Below are 16,443 nucleotides of genomic sequence, written 5' to 3'. Positions count from 1 at the left end.
ACCATTTAAACTGTTCATCAACTCCTGGCTGAACCCTATGTCACAATGCATATGCCAGGAATCCTTACATCGTAATACAGCAGGAGTGAGTGGTTTCGTCACTGTAGCACATTCAGGGATCAATTTAAAGCCAGTCATCTCAAATAATTCATAGATTTTAAACAAAAACCACTTTCTGTTTGCCATAGACGGACAAGATTAATATGAGAAAGGCAAGTTCCGAACGAATCCAGTAAGCCAAGCTAAAGCTCTGTGAGATGTTCACAGCGATGGGAGTAAACGTTATGATCAAGCGAGACCTTTAGAAAAGATGCACATTTTTTCTAAATATACAAATACGTATTTTACACTTAAAGTTGTAACGATCTTCGTTGGAATGAGGTGAGGACCAAAGTGCAGCGTGGTAAGTGTTCATGTTTTTTAATCAAGTAATGAACACCGAACAAAAACCATGAAGTAATCAAACCGAAACAGTCCCATGTGGCACTAACACGGAAAATAAACACCCACCGCATAACACAGGTGGAAAAAGGTTACCTAAGTATGATTCTCAATCAGAGACAACTAACAACACCTGCCTCTGAGAACCATACCAGGCCAAACTCAAAAAACAACATAGAAAAACGAACATAGACAACCCACCCAACTCACGCCCTGACCATGCTAAAACAAAGACCTAAATAAAAGAACTAAGGTCAGAACATGACAGAAGATCTTATAGTTAGTCATTTTGTAATTTGATTATACTCTATTTAGAAAGCGTATAAGTCATTTCAAGCCTTATTCAAACAGTTTTGTTGAGTAGGAAATACATCATAGAAAATAATTAATATCTTCATATTTGTACTGTGCACTTGAGCTTGTGTCCTCGAAAGTGACTACACCTCAGCAATTTATAATTATTTTTACCAGAAAGGTGAAATTTTAACCTTACTTGGAGTATGCAGCAAAAGTAGTTATAGTTTATGGCCCTCTCATGATAAATAATTACTTTTGGGGATTACGTAGATTACATTTTCGATTACATTTAAGAGGTTTTAAAAAGCACCCCATGCAAGTTGTGAAGGTCATACTGGATAGATGTAAGCAATTCAAATGTCTTCATGTAGAGAAATTGTCAGTGTCAGACTCTTTATCATATGACTTTATCTCAGACATTTTGTCATAGCACTGAACAGTGTTACTTCAGTGTATCTGAATGGTAAGTGTGTGTTTATATTTAAGTAATTTAGCAAACGCTCTTATCCAGAGCGACTTGCAGGAGCAATAAGGGTTAACTGCATTGCTCAAGAGAACATCGGTAGATTTTTCACATTAGGGATGCGAACCCATTACTTTTCAGTTCGTGGCCCAATGCTGTTAACCACTAGGCTACCTGCCACCCCACACACTAACACTGCTATATCTCATAATCTCATAACATAATGGCCATAGCAATGGACTTTCTATTACAGAACTCTGTCCCTTCTGTACTGTGGGGGACAAATGTGTTCTGTAATTGTAAAGAGGGACAGTCCATATGAGACACGCATAAGGATAAAATGGTTGTTAGAGGTGGACCAGAAATCAGATTGTTTGTGGCCAGTCCACGTTGTAATGTGTACAATCAATACTCCTATCTATAGAAGGTTGGGGTCATTTTTCCTGGCTGGCAGGATCCACACAATCTTTTGATAAAGCTCACTCTATCTCACCCTCTTAGTCCCGAGAGGGTACTTTTGCCAGGGTAGAGATGATATCAAGACATTCCAAGGAACAGTATGTTTGGACAGGATGCCATTAGAGTACTCTTCAACTGAATTGGAATTGAGAAGCCCTGACAAACGTGTGCCTTATTGCTATTATAAACTGGTTAGCAACATAAAAATAAACGTTTTGTCATACCCGTGGTATATGGTCTGATATACCACAGCTTTCAGGCAATCAGCATTCAGGGCTCGAACCACACATATACCACACCCCCTCAGGCATTTTTTCTTAATTACACAAATGTATTATTTGTTTGACATGCTCAGTTAATCCACTTTTAGAAAAATGACTAATTACTTACGAGGGTACAGGTGACACTCACTACCTTCAGTGGACCTGAAGATATCAGCTCAATTATCAGCTGTACCCTCAGCAGGCAAGAACTGAGATACAATTGCTTTTCATGAAAATGTTGCTAGACTGTCCTACATCCACCTTCTAAACTTCCAAAATACCAACCTGCCCCCCCACCCCACCCTTTCTGTCAGATGCCACAGGGTAAAATCTGTCTCACACTCTCCATAGAGACACCAACAGATGAACTACAATTATCACACTAACAGCGAGCAAAGGGAGGGAGGGCAGAGAATCTGCCTGTTCACACTCCATGACCTGGCAGCCTCTGGAAGTGTGAGTGAGAGAGCGAGAGAAAGAAGAGAGAGAGACACACACACACACACACAGAGTTGTCTTTTCTCCTACCCACATTTCAGCCACGCATCTTTCATGGAGTTCCTCCTCAGAATGTCAAGTGGCCTTTTAAACAGCAGAAAGAGCATGCCAGGTGACTCACGTAGTGCACACAGGGACAGTGAGATCGTGAGAAGAGAGTGAACGAGAAACGGGGGAAGAAAAAGTTGCTGGAAAGTTTGTAAGATTGTTGTCTTTTTAACCCACTGAGAAATTAGGACATGCTGCCCTTACAACTACTGTGACTTCTTGGTGGTAAATATGGTGGCTGACAAGAATACACACATCCACACTTGAGAATTTAAACACTTACACATTGTGAATACACACAGTGGCACAAAATGACACAAAAAACAAAAAAAACTTTTATACCCCTACAAACAAACAAATAGACCCGCATACAAACACACACACACACATACACACACACACACACTCGTGGGGGATCTTGACCCTGCACGTATCTAGCTTGTGCAGATGGACCTGCAATTAATCCTGGAAGCCACCGCCATGCTAGCCATGCTGGTACAGCGGGCCCACTCTCCCCTACAGTACATCCAAGAGCTCTGTGGTAGCTGACGCTAGGTAACCCAGGCTTGGAACAGCAAGAGGAAGAGCAGAGAGGAAGCTGGCTCAAAGCGGCGTTGCATGCCAGGCCAAAGCAGCCAGGGCCTGGGGTTTAGCCCTGCTGAGCTCTGGCGCCCGGCCCAAAGCCTTCCAATGCCCGCTGTCAATATGCCAATGTGCCAGCGATGTGAGAACAGGGAAATGTCTGTCTCACTCGCTCAGGAAGCAGCAGTGCTGGCCTGGTCTCTTTGGCCTGCCATCTGACAGGGTGTGCAGGGTGGCCGCCACTCTTGGTCTATGTGCAGGCTGTCTTCTTGATGGAAGAATTAAAGCCTAGCTTAATCAGTGTAACAAAATTACCAACATATTTTTCACTCTTATTAGTATCATCCAATGTAGAATGTCTGTCTATTGATGAAGTGTTGGAGAAGTATTACAATGGATGCAGAGTGTAGAGGACTGAGAAATTAACTGGATAATGGGTAATAGGGACCGAAATGTACGTGTCAAACATAGTCAAAGATACTCATACAGCCAGTTTATGCATAATGTTTTGAAATGGTTGAAATCCATGTAATCATTATCCAATTATAGAATATAAGGCGTCAGTGTCTTATCACATTTATGCTGATAATCTAAACCACCTGCTCAGAAAAGCTGAAACACAAGAAAAGTATGTTGCATACAAATTCCTTGCTCTACTGTATTTACCATAGTACTGTATACTTCTGGGAACAAATCCATAGACTGTCTGTCCCCCATCCCTTTAAGAGCAATAAGTGTGCCACTGTTCTCACTGTGATGTTATTTATGATTCTATCATGTCCACAACTTAATATCTGTAGACCTGCACCAGGCTGGGAAGACTGAATCTGCAATAGGTAAGCAGCTTGGTTTGAAGAAATCAACTGTGGGAGCAATTATTAGGAAAGGGAAGACATACAAGACCACTGATAATCTCCCTCGATCTGGGGCTCCACGCAAGATCTCACCCCGTGGGGTCATAATGATCACAAGGACGGTGAGCAAAAATCCCAGAAGCACACAGGGGGACCTAGTGAATGACCTGCAGAGAGCTGGGACCAAAGTAACAAAGCCTACCATCAGTAACACACTACGCCGCCAGGGACTCAAATCCTGCAGTGCCAGACGTGTCCCCCTGCTTAAGCCAGTACATGTCCAGGCCCGTCTGAAGTTTGCTAGAGAGCATTTGGATGATCCAGAAGAAGATTGGGAGAATGTCATATGGTCAGATGAAATCAAAATATAACTTTTTGGTAAAAACTCAACTCGTCGTGTTTGGAGGACAAAGAATGCTGAGTTGCATCCAAAGAACACCATACCTACTGTCAAGCATGGGGATGGAAACATCATGCTTTAGGGCTGTTTTTCTGCAAAGGGACCAGGACGACTGACCCGTGTAAAGGAAAGAATGAATGGGGCCATGTATCGTGAGATTTTGAGTGAAAACGTCCTTCCATCAGCAAGGGCATTGAAGATTAAACGTGGCTGGGTCTTTCAGCATGACAATGATCCCAAACACACCCGGGCAACGAAGGAGTGGCTTCGTAAGAAGCATTTCAAGGTCCTGGAGTGGCCTAGCCAGTCTCCAGATCTCAACCCCATAGAAAGTCTTTGGAGGGAGTTGAAAGTCTGTGTTGCCCAGCAACAGCCCCAAAACATCACTGCTCTAGAGGAGATCTGCATGGAGGATTGGGCCAAAATACCAGCAACAGTGTGTGAAAACCTTGTGAAGACTTACAGAAAACGTTTGGCCTCTGTCATTGCCAACAAAGGGTATATAACAAAGTATTGAGATAAACTTTTGTTATTGACCAAATACTTATTTTCCACCACAATTTGCAAATGAATGCATTACAAATCCTATAATGTGATTTTCTGGATTTTTTTCTCCTAATTTTGTCTGTCATAGTTGAAGTGTACCTATGATGAAAATTACAGGCCTCTCTCATCTTTTAAATGGGAGAACTTGCACAATTGGTGGCTGACTAAATATTTTTTTGCCCCACTGTATGCTGGTTGTGAGAGACGAGGAATCTAGTTTTTGACACAGGAGTGAAAGCAGTTTAATTTCCAGTCGTCCATTGATCTCTTCACAACTTTGCATGGTGATAGCAGACAGAAAAAAACAGACAAAACAACAAGGTGAACTTGATGTTAGTGGTTTATTCAAAAGTCCAGTAGGTCTGATTATAATGGATTTTCAAATACACGTAGACGTTTGTCTTGAACATCTACAGTAATTTCTACAGATTTCACATATATGCCTGATACAAACTATGTCTGCTGATTGCTTGCAGCAACTATCTGCAGTAACTTCTGCACATTTGAAATTAAAAACACTATGAGAGCGATATTACAAAACGCATGACATAACAATGCTTTGGGGGCACACTTTGACAATATTGGACTTGTGTAATTAAAGTGAGACCAAGAAACATAGTCTTTTCCTTGTGAAAATCATATAAATATATTTATTAGAAAGGACAAACCCTCAGGCCACAGGCAATTGACTACACTGGGTACACTCGTGCATAATTCTAATCCTCTATTGGAAACAGTAGGTGGCCTCTACTGTTTTCACAAGGTCCAATGCATTTAAATGTAGATAAGTCTTTCTAGATCTTTCTATATATTTCATATACATTTCCTGTGAATTTATGTATTTCGATTTTTCTGCATTTACTTGCTTATTTTAATAATATGATTTTATTGCTTTTGAAACATACTATTTATCTTGTATGTGAAGTGTCTTGACTGTCTTGAAAAGCGCTTAAAATAAAATGTATTATTATTATTTGTATTTAAAACCAGCATTTATATTTGATCCCCTTTTTTCTTTTCTTTGTTTATCTTGGCAGGGACTATACGTCCACTACTCCAAATGTCAGAAGATGACTCCTCTTCCTTATTTTGTATTTTTCCAGTCCTTCTTCCTGCTAATCCAATTCCCACGTCCCCAGCCTCTCTTATCTTGACATTTGACCCTGGTGATATTTCAATATTGCCTCCCTAGCCCTAGCGACAGTTCGTGCAAACGATATCGTCCCAGAGCGGTATTATTTGTTGATATTAAAGACAGTTGGTCCACTTAGAGAAGAGGTCTTCTCCCCTCCTTCAGGGTAAATGCAGAGTGAGTAAGAGTCCATTAGGCCTATGCAGTCTATTTCTGTACAGAAAACGCCTGACAATGGTTAATGACACAAGACATACTGTACAAACATATTTAGCGCTCTGAAACTGAATATTGCTGATATGACAGTTGTTTAGGACTTTAACTGCATGAATTAAGATAGAAAACAAGACATCTGAAACATGGACCATCTTCTTAATGCTTAAACAGCTCGTGTGTTTTGTACACCCTGCCAAACTTCATGCTTACGTTTTTTGTCATTTTACATCCAAAGTCATGTTACGAAACACCCCACAACAACACTGATGGGATTGATGCACTGTAATAGTGTACCTTGATGTTTTGCCTTTTTACTAAGGTTTCACAAAGTCGGGTTGGATGGAATGAATTTAAGTCCAACTTTACTCAAACAGGGAGATCAGGACATTAGTGAAGTGAACATTGAACAACGCCACAAAATAGTGATGGCTTTCCCTCTTTTTACATTAAAACAGCAAGGACGTATAAATGATTGAAGACATGTTGGTTCCTTATTACTGGATAACATCCTCTAGCAAGATACATCATAAACTGGAAATACACCCTGATTTACTCACTATTTCCACCATGGAATAGCAAAAGCGACTTGTTTCAGTCCACACACGGCAGGACAATGGCACTCCCATAAATGAATACAAATCTCATCACCATAACTATGGCCAGTGTGAAAGGGCTAAATTACCCTCTGTCCCGAGGCATTGAACATCAGAAGGAATGGTCATTGGTTCACAGCAACATTATTCCCCCACCACACCACTGTAATCAGTGTTATCACATAGCGGTGATCACATCATGGAGCCCTGTCATTGCACCGTAATTCCCACAGCACATCCAGAGTGCAGATACCATTTTATGACCATGATGTCGAAGGCACTTTGATGCCATACACTTGGGAGATACTTATCTCTGGGATTTGAATGCATGAACAATATTGATATGTGCTCAGAGGGCAATGCTTCCCACTTGGTTATATGGCTAGTCGTCTCGCTCCCTGTTTTCCAGTCTCAGACAAGTAGGTGGTCACTGCGGCAGCCAATACACTAAGCCAGCAATTGACCTAATCCATATCAGACAGGACTATCAATATACCAAGTGTGGGGTTGAGTGTAGCTATGACCAGCTGGGTTTGAATCTGGAGGTGTCTGCATGCCACTAGACTTAGCTTTATTGGCCACCTAGGCATCAGCTTGGGGAGTTAGCTAACCGTATTCAGGTATCATTCAAAGTCACTCATCACATGAGGATAGTTCACAAACCAAATCCACTGCACAAATAGACCAGCTTCACATTGGAAATCTCAGCACATATTTTGACTCCAGACAGATTTCCAGTGACCTCCAACACAGAGCATTGATTACCTTTACGACACGTCTGTAGAGGTCATTAAAAAAACATGAGCAACTTCATTTGGATAAATAGAGAGGTGCCAAGCGTCTTGTCTCTGAGTGTTTACACTTCCGTGAAGCTCTTTTGTCAAGATCCAAGAGATATTTGGGGCAAAGATTTTGAGAGATTTATATATTAAATTAAACTTCTGGATGGTATTTATCTATTAGTGAAACTGAGTTGTAGTAGAGCAGGGATGGGCAACTGGCAGCTCCACTTTTGTAGGCCCTTGGACAAATTAAAAAAACACACACATGTGTATATATATATATATATATATATATACACTCCTGTTCAAAAGTTTGGGGTCACTTAGAAATGTACTTGTTTTTGAATGAAAAACATTTTTTTTTTGTTCATTAAAATAACATCAAATTGATCAGAAATACAGTGTCATGACGTTTGGCCTGGGGGTAGGTTTATGACAGTCATAAATACCTCTTCCCCCCGTTTTCCTCTCTCTACTCTACTGATGTTACATTTGCAAAACCCTTGGTTAACATAGAGATTCTGGGAACATCAGAAGGTGGGGGGAAATTAACTATATTCTGGTAATCCGACCAATTGAACATATGCAGTGGTACTTAATGAATATGATGTCAGTTCGGTTGTCATCTGAGACATTCCCATCAATGATAAGATGACATAAACTCTACAGTGGAAAGTCTACACATCAGAGTTATCGGATTCACATGGAATTGTTGTTCAATTGAAATGTTTGAATATGAAATTATTCGTGATGGGATGAAATGTGATTTTAGCTTCTAAAATTTGAGATTTGGGTTTTCATAAAGTAGGGCTCTGCTCAATCAGTGGCCCGCCTCTGTGAAGGGAGATGGGCTATAAAACTTTTCAAACACGCCCTCCTCTCCCTTCCTATATAAAGCCTTGACGACAATATAACCTCCTGTTCCGAGGATGTGAGGACGACGGTCCGATGTCAGAATGGTTCAGGTAATAACTACAGAACGAAGCCAACATCAGCCTGAGCTTTGGTTGTGAATGGTATGAACTTTGAACTCTTATTCACTATAGAAGTGATACCTCCTAGCCATTGAGTTAGCAACAGCAGCTGCAAACGCAGGTTAGGAAGGAACAGACAGAGTATCCCGTCTACCACACAACAATGTTACTACCACGTATCCAATTTACTACAACAATTTACCAGCAGAGACATTCTTCAAAGGACAAAGGACTCGGTTGGGCAACACTCCTTCCATCTACCACCAACCTACTGAAGCGTAGCTCAGAGTAAATATTTATTGCATTTTCCTTTTCCAAATGGGCGGTAATTTAGAATGCATAAGATACTGTATTTACGATGGCACAGCTTCTCCCTGTGTCCCTCAGTCTTCCCGCTCTTTCACTCAAACCCAGCCCCTTTTGTGTAACCAGCTGTCATATCTGTTCCGCCCGCTAGGGACGTTTTCTTTTATGACGTAATTTGTAATCAAGTTATGATTTAATTATGTGTATGTGTAATTCTGTGTGATTAGTTAGGTATTTAGTAAATAAATAATTAAACCCGATTTTGTATTGCTGATTCAACTTGTTAGCCAGGGTTCGTGCAGATAACCAAGAATTTACAACTTTCAGATGAGACTGAATTAAGATGACGATTAATATTGACTGCTATTGATGTAAAATATTACTAGGTCTTTAAGAGTTTATTTGGAGGATAACAGCTCTATAAATATTATTTTGTGGTGCCCGACTCTCTAGTTAATTACATTTACATGATTAGCTCAATCAGGAATATTAATTACGGAGAAATTATTTTATAGAATAGCATGTCATATCACTTTATCCGGCATAGCCAAAGAGACGACAACAGTGTAGACATTGTTAATGTTGTAAATGACTATTCTAGCTGGAAACAGTTGATTTTTAATGGAATATCTACATAGGTGTACAGAGGCCCATTATTAGCAACCACTGTTCCTGTGTTCCAATGGCACGTCGTGTTAGCTAATCCAAGTTAATAATTTTAAAAGGCTAATTGACCATTAGAAAAACCTTTAGCAATTATGTTAGCACAGCTGAAAACTGTTGTGCGAGGCGACTCTAACATCCCGGAGTCGCCTCTTCACTGTTGAAGTTGAGACTGGTGTTTTGCGGGTACTAATTAATGAAGCTGCCAGTTGAGGACTTGTGGGGCGTCTGTTTCTCAAACTAGACACTCTAATGTACTTGTCCTCTTGCTCAGTTGTGCACCGGGGCCTCCCACTCCTCTTTCTCTTCTGGTTAGCGACAGTTTGTGCTGTTCTGTGAAGGTAGTAATACACAGCATTGTAAGAGATCTTCCGTTTCTTGGCAATTTCTCACATGGAATAGCCTTAATTTCTCAGAACAAGAATAGACTGACGAGTTTCAGAAGAAAGTTTTTGGTTTCTGGCCATTTTGAGCCTGTAATCAAACCCACAAATGCAGATGTATATATCTAGATATACAGTATATATCTTTTTTTGGGGGGGGGACTCAGTCTGGGTCTCAACTTACTGTTACTGAAATTAGCTGTAGAACTGCTCATTTTTCTCTCCGCCTCCTTTCAAAATGTTTAGAATTGCAGGAAATTAACTTTAAAACTGAAATGGAAATATTTTCTCTTCGCTGTGGTTGATTAGTTCCTTTTGTTGTGGCCCCCACCCTCATCAAGTTGCCCATCCATGTAGTAGAGGATATGAAAACACACACACGGATATACACGCAAACCTACAGATGTGTATACTGAAGTCAGCTTACCAACGGTTTACGTTTAATAATTGTGTGCATATTTCTACATTTTAATGAGTTATGCACTCCTTTAAATAATATGTCCGGGATGGATAAATGTCTTGTCGTGTTTAAAGTTGAATGCTTTCTCAATCATTCCAGGAAGCAGGTCTCAGAGGGGTATTTCAAACAGTAAAACCTTTTAACAAAAACCTTTTCTCCGCCTTTGAATGGTTCTCTGCCCCACTGTCCAATACATCATCAACTATTCTCTACTCTGAAGTGATGCATTGTGGGACAGTTGGCTAAAGCTACAGGTATTCTTGCTAACTTCATTCACATCCCAGTTTTATTCTTCCCTTACAGAGAACACAGCTTACCATTGTTCATTTGGAGCAAGAACATTTTGGAGGGAACTGGTTCCACACAGTGTTTAAGGTTGAAGTGAACCCAAATATCTTCACTTTGAGACAGACAGAAATTGTGCAAAGTTATTATTCAAGATAATGCAATATGTGTTCATTGTCAAACAGTGAAAGATTTGAGAGCTAAACTGACAGCGGATTTATGACCAAGCAAGGTGTTAGAGGAATACATAGCATTTACTGTACACTCCATAGTAAGAGTGACAGTCATAGTAGCTAGCTTTGACTGCTAAAACAATAGGTTCCCTCACAGGATTTTACTGTGAAAATCCACCCATGCTAATCATAGCAGCTCTTTATTTGTTAATTAATTCTGTCCGGTTCCCATGGTCCTCAGAGGCATTCTGTCGCTTGACTTCGTTCCGGTGGTCTGTACTCCATCCACCGTTGCCATAGTTACCACATGTGGAAATATCAGGTTAAACAGGAAACCACCTTTACAAGATGCAAGGTGTATACAGTAAATACAGTTAGGATGTACTTAAAATATGCCACAGCAGGTTTTAAAACTTGTTTCACTCTCTATCCCCTCCCAGGGCTCACATCTCCACAAACCACAGCTGAGTTTGGTGCTGAGGAGTTCTCAGATTACACTGAATTCTCAGTCTACACTGAATTTTCATTGACGTACGTAGTTGTTTTGTTTGTTAAAACTCTCGGGACGACCCTACCTGCTGTTGACGTTTAAGATGAAAGGCCATAACACTGTCACCACCTCATAGGCCCAGGCAATGAAAAAAACAACACTGGATTACATTCACCTAGGCGAACTCTGTAAGAACGGCATTCAAAGGACCCCACGGGATTGGCCCTCCTGAGAAGAGTCCAACAGAAACAGATGTCAGCGCGATGTTGTGCTGTGTTTGGCTTTGTGTGCATATTCTGAGTACACCATGTCACTGAGAATTCCTCCCTCTGTGCACCCTGTCAGAGTACAGGAAAATGAGCAAAAGAGAAAGGGAGAGACAGATGGAGGATGAAGCCAGATTACCACACACCCGTGACTGACAGCTGTGGAAATGGTGGCGGATGGCAACATTGATAGTGCACAATGATAGCTGCCAGTACTGTTCTCCTTGACGAAGAGCACAATGTGTAGGAACGATTGATTTACAAATTCTTTAGGGAAACTGGGTCTGGTGACAGGCATGATGTAGACTGAAGGGGTGCTAACACCCAGATATGCATGAAGAAAGTGGTTTAGACTTTACACCTCATGTGAGATGATATGTAATGCGGATGGAGTTGTATCAGCGTATTTTTTCATCGGAGGGGGTATATTCACAAATATGCCTGCTTGACGTGGTCAAAAATAATGTCTGTCATTACTACGAACACTACATATTTGTAGTTCATTAAGTATATGTAAAACATTAAGTTAAAGAAGTTCTGTCCTTGAGCTGTTCTTGCCTTGATGTTCTGTATTATGTCATGTTTTATGTTTTGTGTGGACCCAAGGAAGAGTAGCTGCTGCTTTCGCAACAGCTAATAGGGATCCTAATAAAATATCAAATACAGAGTACCAGACATGAACATAACGTATTAGATAGATTTGTCTACAGGAATCATTTCTTCATCCACCGATTCAGTCTGCATTTCTCAATGGACCAGCTGAGTAAATAAAAAAAGTCAAACCAAAAGCAAACACTGCCATTGTTTATCTTATCCGTACCTTGAAATCAAGGTGTGCTGCCGAAACAAACAGTGAAAAGAATCAAAAGCGACCAAGAGTTAAAAGGGAGCTCTGGTCTCACTGATCGAAGCCTTCATCTGAAGGGCACAAAGAGGGCGAAGTTGGACTATGGAAGCATCTGACAGAACACCTCTAACGGAGGCAGCCTTTGTTTTTTAGCATCCGCTGTAGAGGTGACAACAAACAAGCGACAAAATCACAGACGATAGTCACTGAACTCTGCAAACAAATGTTACTCTGTCGCTGACACTTCAAGGCGGAGCGCAACTGTAGACGCCAAGTGAAGAGGGGAGTCAAACAAGGGACATAATTAGCCATGAACGTCTAATTGGACTGCTGTAATTAGGCTGCAATCAGTGGAAATTAGAAGAACCGATGGTCTGTAAAATAGCTGCTTGATTTCCCTCAAACGGCAGTAGATCGGGCGGTGCATCATCATCACAGGAGGCTGCTGAGAGGAGGATGGCTCATAATAATGGCTGGAACGGCGCTAATGGAATGACATCAGACACATGGAAAACGTGTTTGATGTACTTGATACCATTCCACTTACTCCGTTCCAGTCATTACAACGAGCCCATCATCCCTAATTAAGCACTGGCCACCTGTGATTCATCATCAACTCAAACTCAAGCTAAGATGGACTTCACCCACATTTTGATAAGCAGCTTGTGGGACACTAGAATGTCAAACCAATATGACAATGGCAGTTCACACAGCAAATGTCAACTAATTTGAGCCCATACCATTGTCAGTATATTTTTGTGAATTAATTCGTACCTGCTTCAACCATAAACCCTGTGGTCAAACTACTTTCCTCTATTCTACCCACCTACCTTTCTTCAATCTTTTAAAACTGTTTCTTAAATCACTGTTGACAGCACTGACATTTAAATGATTACCAACCACCCCTTAAAAAGAGCAATCACTTAAGATCCTAAAATTGTACCAATAGGTAGAAAGTAATTGGGTTTGAGAAAGTAGTCTCAGGTGGAAAGTGCCGGCCTGTTGGCTTCAATTACAGGAGTTCTCCAAGGAAAAATGCTGGGGACCATCACTATTCACTATGACGACCAGGAAGTCCGTCAACCTCAAGGTCAGCCATCTTCATGGCTGCCAGTGTTGGGCAGGAGGTGGACATCTTGAAGGGTTGCTTCCCTGCTGAGCTCACTGTTCAAAGGGGAGAAGAGGGAGGACTTTCTGGGCCCAACTCCAGCCCAATGAGATCTCCAGGAAGTGGGGGCTCACTGAGTAAATAATGGCTTAAGGAGGCTGGGGCTGCTGCCAAGAGAATTTTTGATGAACTCCCAAAGCCAGTGTATGAAGTGCTGCTTGGCCTCCCTGGGTGCCTGAACATTGGCAAGGCGGTTTAGCCTGGGGTTTGGACACCCTTTTCTAATGGATTCCTTCTTTATACAGTAGCTAGGTTTTTCTTCTCGACATTAGCCCACAGCCAGATGTTGTCACGCTGTCTTTTATACCTCTCTAACACAGAGGGGTGCATGCAAGGTCTGCTCTCTGTGTTTTATAAGGATTAGATGAAGTCAGATGTCCATCACATTTAGGTGGTTTTGAATTATACCATGTTTGGACATGCCAAGATGTCTCCTTTAATGATTTGCCTTTAAACATGTTGATACATTGCTCAAAGGGTTTTTGTGCTCTTTATGGACATGTTCTTTATTGCTTACCAGATTTAAAGGGACATTTTACTCAAAAATCAAATATGGTCACATGCTTTTAGACCTCGAAAGTAGTTTAATGTCAAGAAGAATCCAAGTCCCACGCCATTGGTAGTGGCTAGATCCAGCTCTATGCTTCAACCACAGATGAATAGAAAAGATCAACACAGAATATGATGAATAAAATGGTGCTCATCTTTGCCAATTACTCCTGACAAACAATGTTTTTGGAGTGAAATGACCCTTTAAATTTAAACACTGAAGGAGATGCAAATGATCAGAGCTTGCTTATATGAATACTACTGAACACTTGAACATTCCGTGTTCAGGTAGATAGTGTTTAGCTTACCTCTCACTCAGCAGCCACACACCGAACATGAATTGAACAACTTTAACAGAAACCCAGGGATCTACAGTGACCACAGGCAAGTCTCCTGCATAGCAACACTACCTGCTGTGCCCTTCGCTTGCACAAAGTGGATAAAAAAAGGTCTCACAAATCTGCTTATTGAGTGCAGATCCTGGCAAATGGTGAGTCACCGCCAGCGTGTAATTATATTTTTTAGTTGAAAATAAATACCAAATACAGCACCTGGATCTCACTTCGCTGTGGTCCGTTTTCTCAGGCAGAGATTTCATTACTTTCATTCCTGTATAATGCACAGGTGTACAGTCACCTCTCTGGACCTCACTTTGTTTGCATGCCTGCGTTCTCTATCCGACTCAGCTACCTGGTGTTTTGGGAGAAAATACCCCTGCTTACAACTGCTGACGACATATGGAGCTGTAAAACAACTTTAGTTTGGTATCAAGTGGAACGATCCAAAACAAGGAGTGAGTAACGGCCAAAGGAAGTTATTATGGCCTAATAGTGGTCTGTGTTTTGGTGAGGCGTAGATGTGAAAGCCTCAAAGCTGTTTTCTACTGTTCATGAAGGCAAAAATACATTTACTGGATGGTACAAAAGTGAGAGTCAAAACAGACAAACAAAAAAGTCACGCTCTTCGACTTCAGGACACATCAATGATCCCTTTCACACAGACACAGAACAACTTCCAATTTAAAGTTCCCTGTACTACTTATGAACCCACTTTTACAGTGTTGCAGTCAGCAACTGCATAAGGAATTCACACCAAAACGCTTAGCCAGTCAGTCAATCACATTTTATCAGGCACTGATACTGAGATTCTAACGGATCGCTATGTATGCTGTGCATGCTAAATGCATTTGAATTTAAAAAAGTTCTCAAGCTTATTCAATGGTCATACACGAATGGTCACAGTGTAAAGTTATACAATTTGGATGAAATATTCACATATAACTGTGAGTTATACATTTGTATTCTCATTGAAAGCAAAGTCTAAGAAGCGCTGGATATGTTCTATGTGAGCTATTTCAATGCTTCCCGTTCTGAAGGTTTTGCTTTAAACAGCTGAAAATACAATATTTTGGGATATTGAAAATATATTTTCCAGCGGTTTAGATGATACAATGATTTTCTACACTATACTTGATGGTTTGTCACAAACTGAAACTAGGCGAACTATTAGAATTTTTGCATCCAGGAAATGGCGGAGTTATTTCTGCATATTGCACCTTTAATTAAAATGAACCATAGTCAATAATATACTAGAATCAATTTAAGTAAAATTTGGCTACATCAGTTTCTCAAAATATGAATAAAGATTTCAAAAGTTGATGAGACCCATTTCAGTACTTGGATAACACAATCCAATGACAGTGGCTGATAAGACTTCCTGCGAATTACAGGGTCTCTTTCAGTCAGCCACACTACATTAGAAAGACAATACCCCATGAGATAACATTTCTGAAGAATCCTGAATGCCGGTTGAGAACAATAGTTAAGTGCTTTATCAGCAGATTCCATCAGAGTACATTCTCATTAGAAATGTAGATGAGGGAACGTGGAGAATGGCGTGAGTGGGAACATCTCAATCAAAAAGGCATTCCAGCCTAGACATTATGCATACTGTATCTCCCCATGCATTATTCCATCCACAGCTTCTCCATTAACTTTCTCTAATGCTCCCTAGAGGAATTCCCTCCCTGGCGTGAAGCTGGGAGGAGCTTGGGAGGGCGTGGGGGTCAGTCTATGAGCGGAATGTTGTAGGATGTAGAGTAAATGCTGAGATGCCACCATAGAGGTTCATTCATGAGGCCCCACGTTAACCTTCAGATCAGTCCATGTTCACATGGTAAACATCACTGACCTTTTGAGTCCACAGTTGTCCACTGTCTGCTATTGTTGTACATGACGAGGCATAGAAAACATAGAGCAGGCCTCCTGAGTGGAGCAGTGGTCTAAGGCAATGCATCGCAGTGCTT

Source organism: Oncorhynchus keta, chromosome 19 (genome assembly GCF_023373465.1).
Source record: "Oncorhynchus keta strain PuntledgeMale-10-30-2019 chromosome 19, Oket_V2, whole genome shotgun sequence".
Lineage (NCBI taxonomy): Eukaryota > Metazoa > Chordata > Actinopteri > Salmoniformes > Salmonidae > Oncorhynchus > Oncorhynchus keta.
This window is presented reverse-complemented; position numbering follows the sequence as displayed.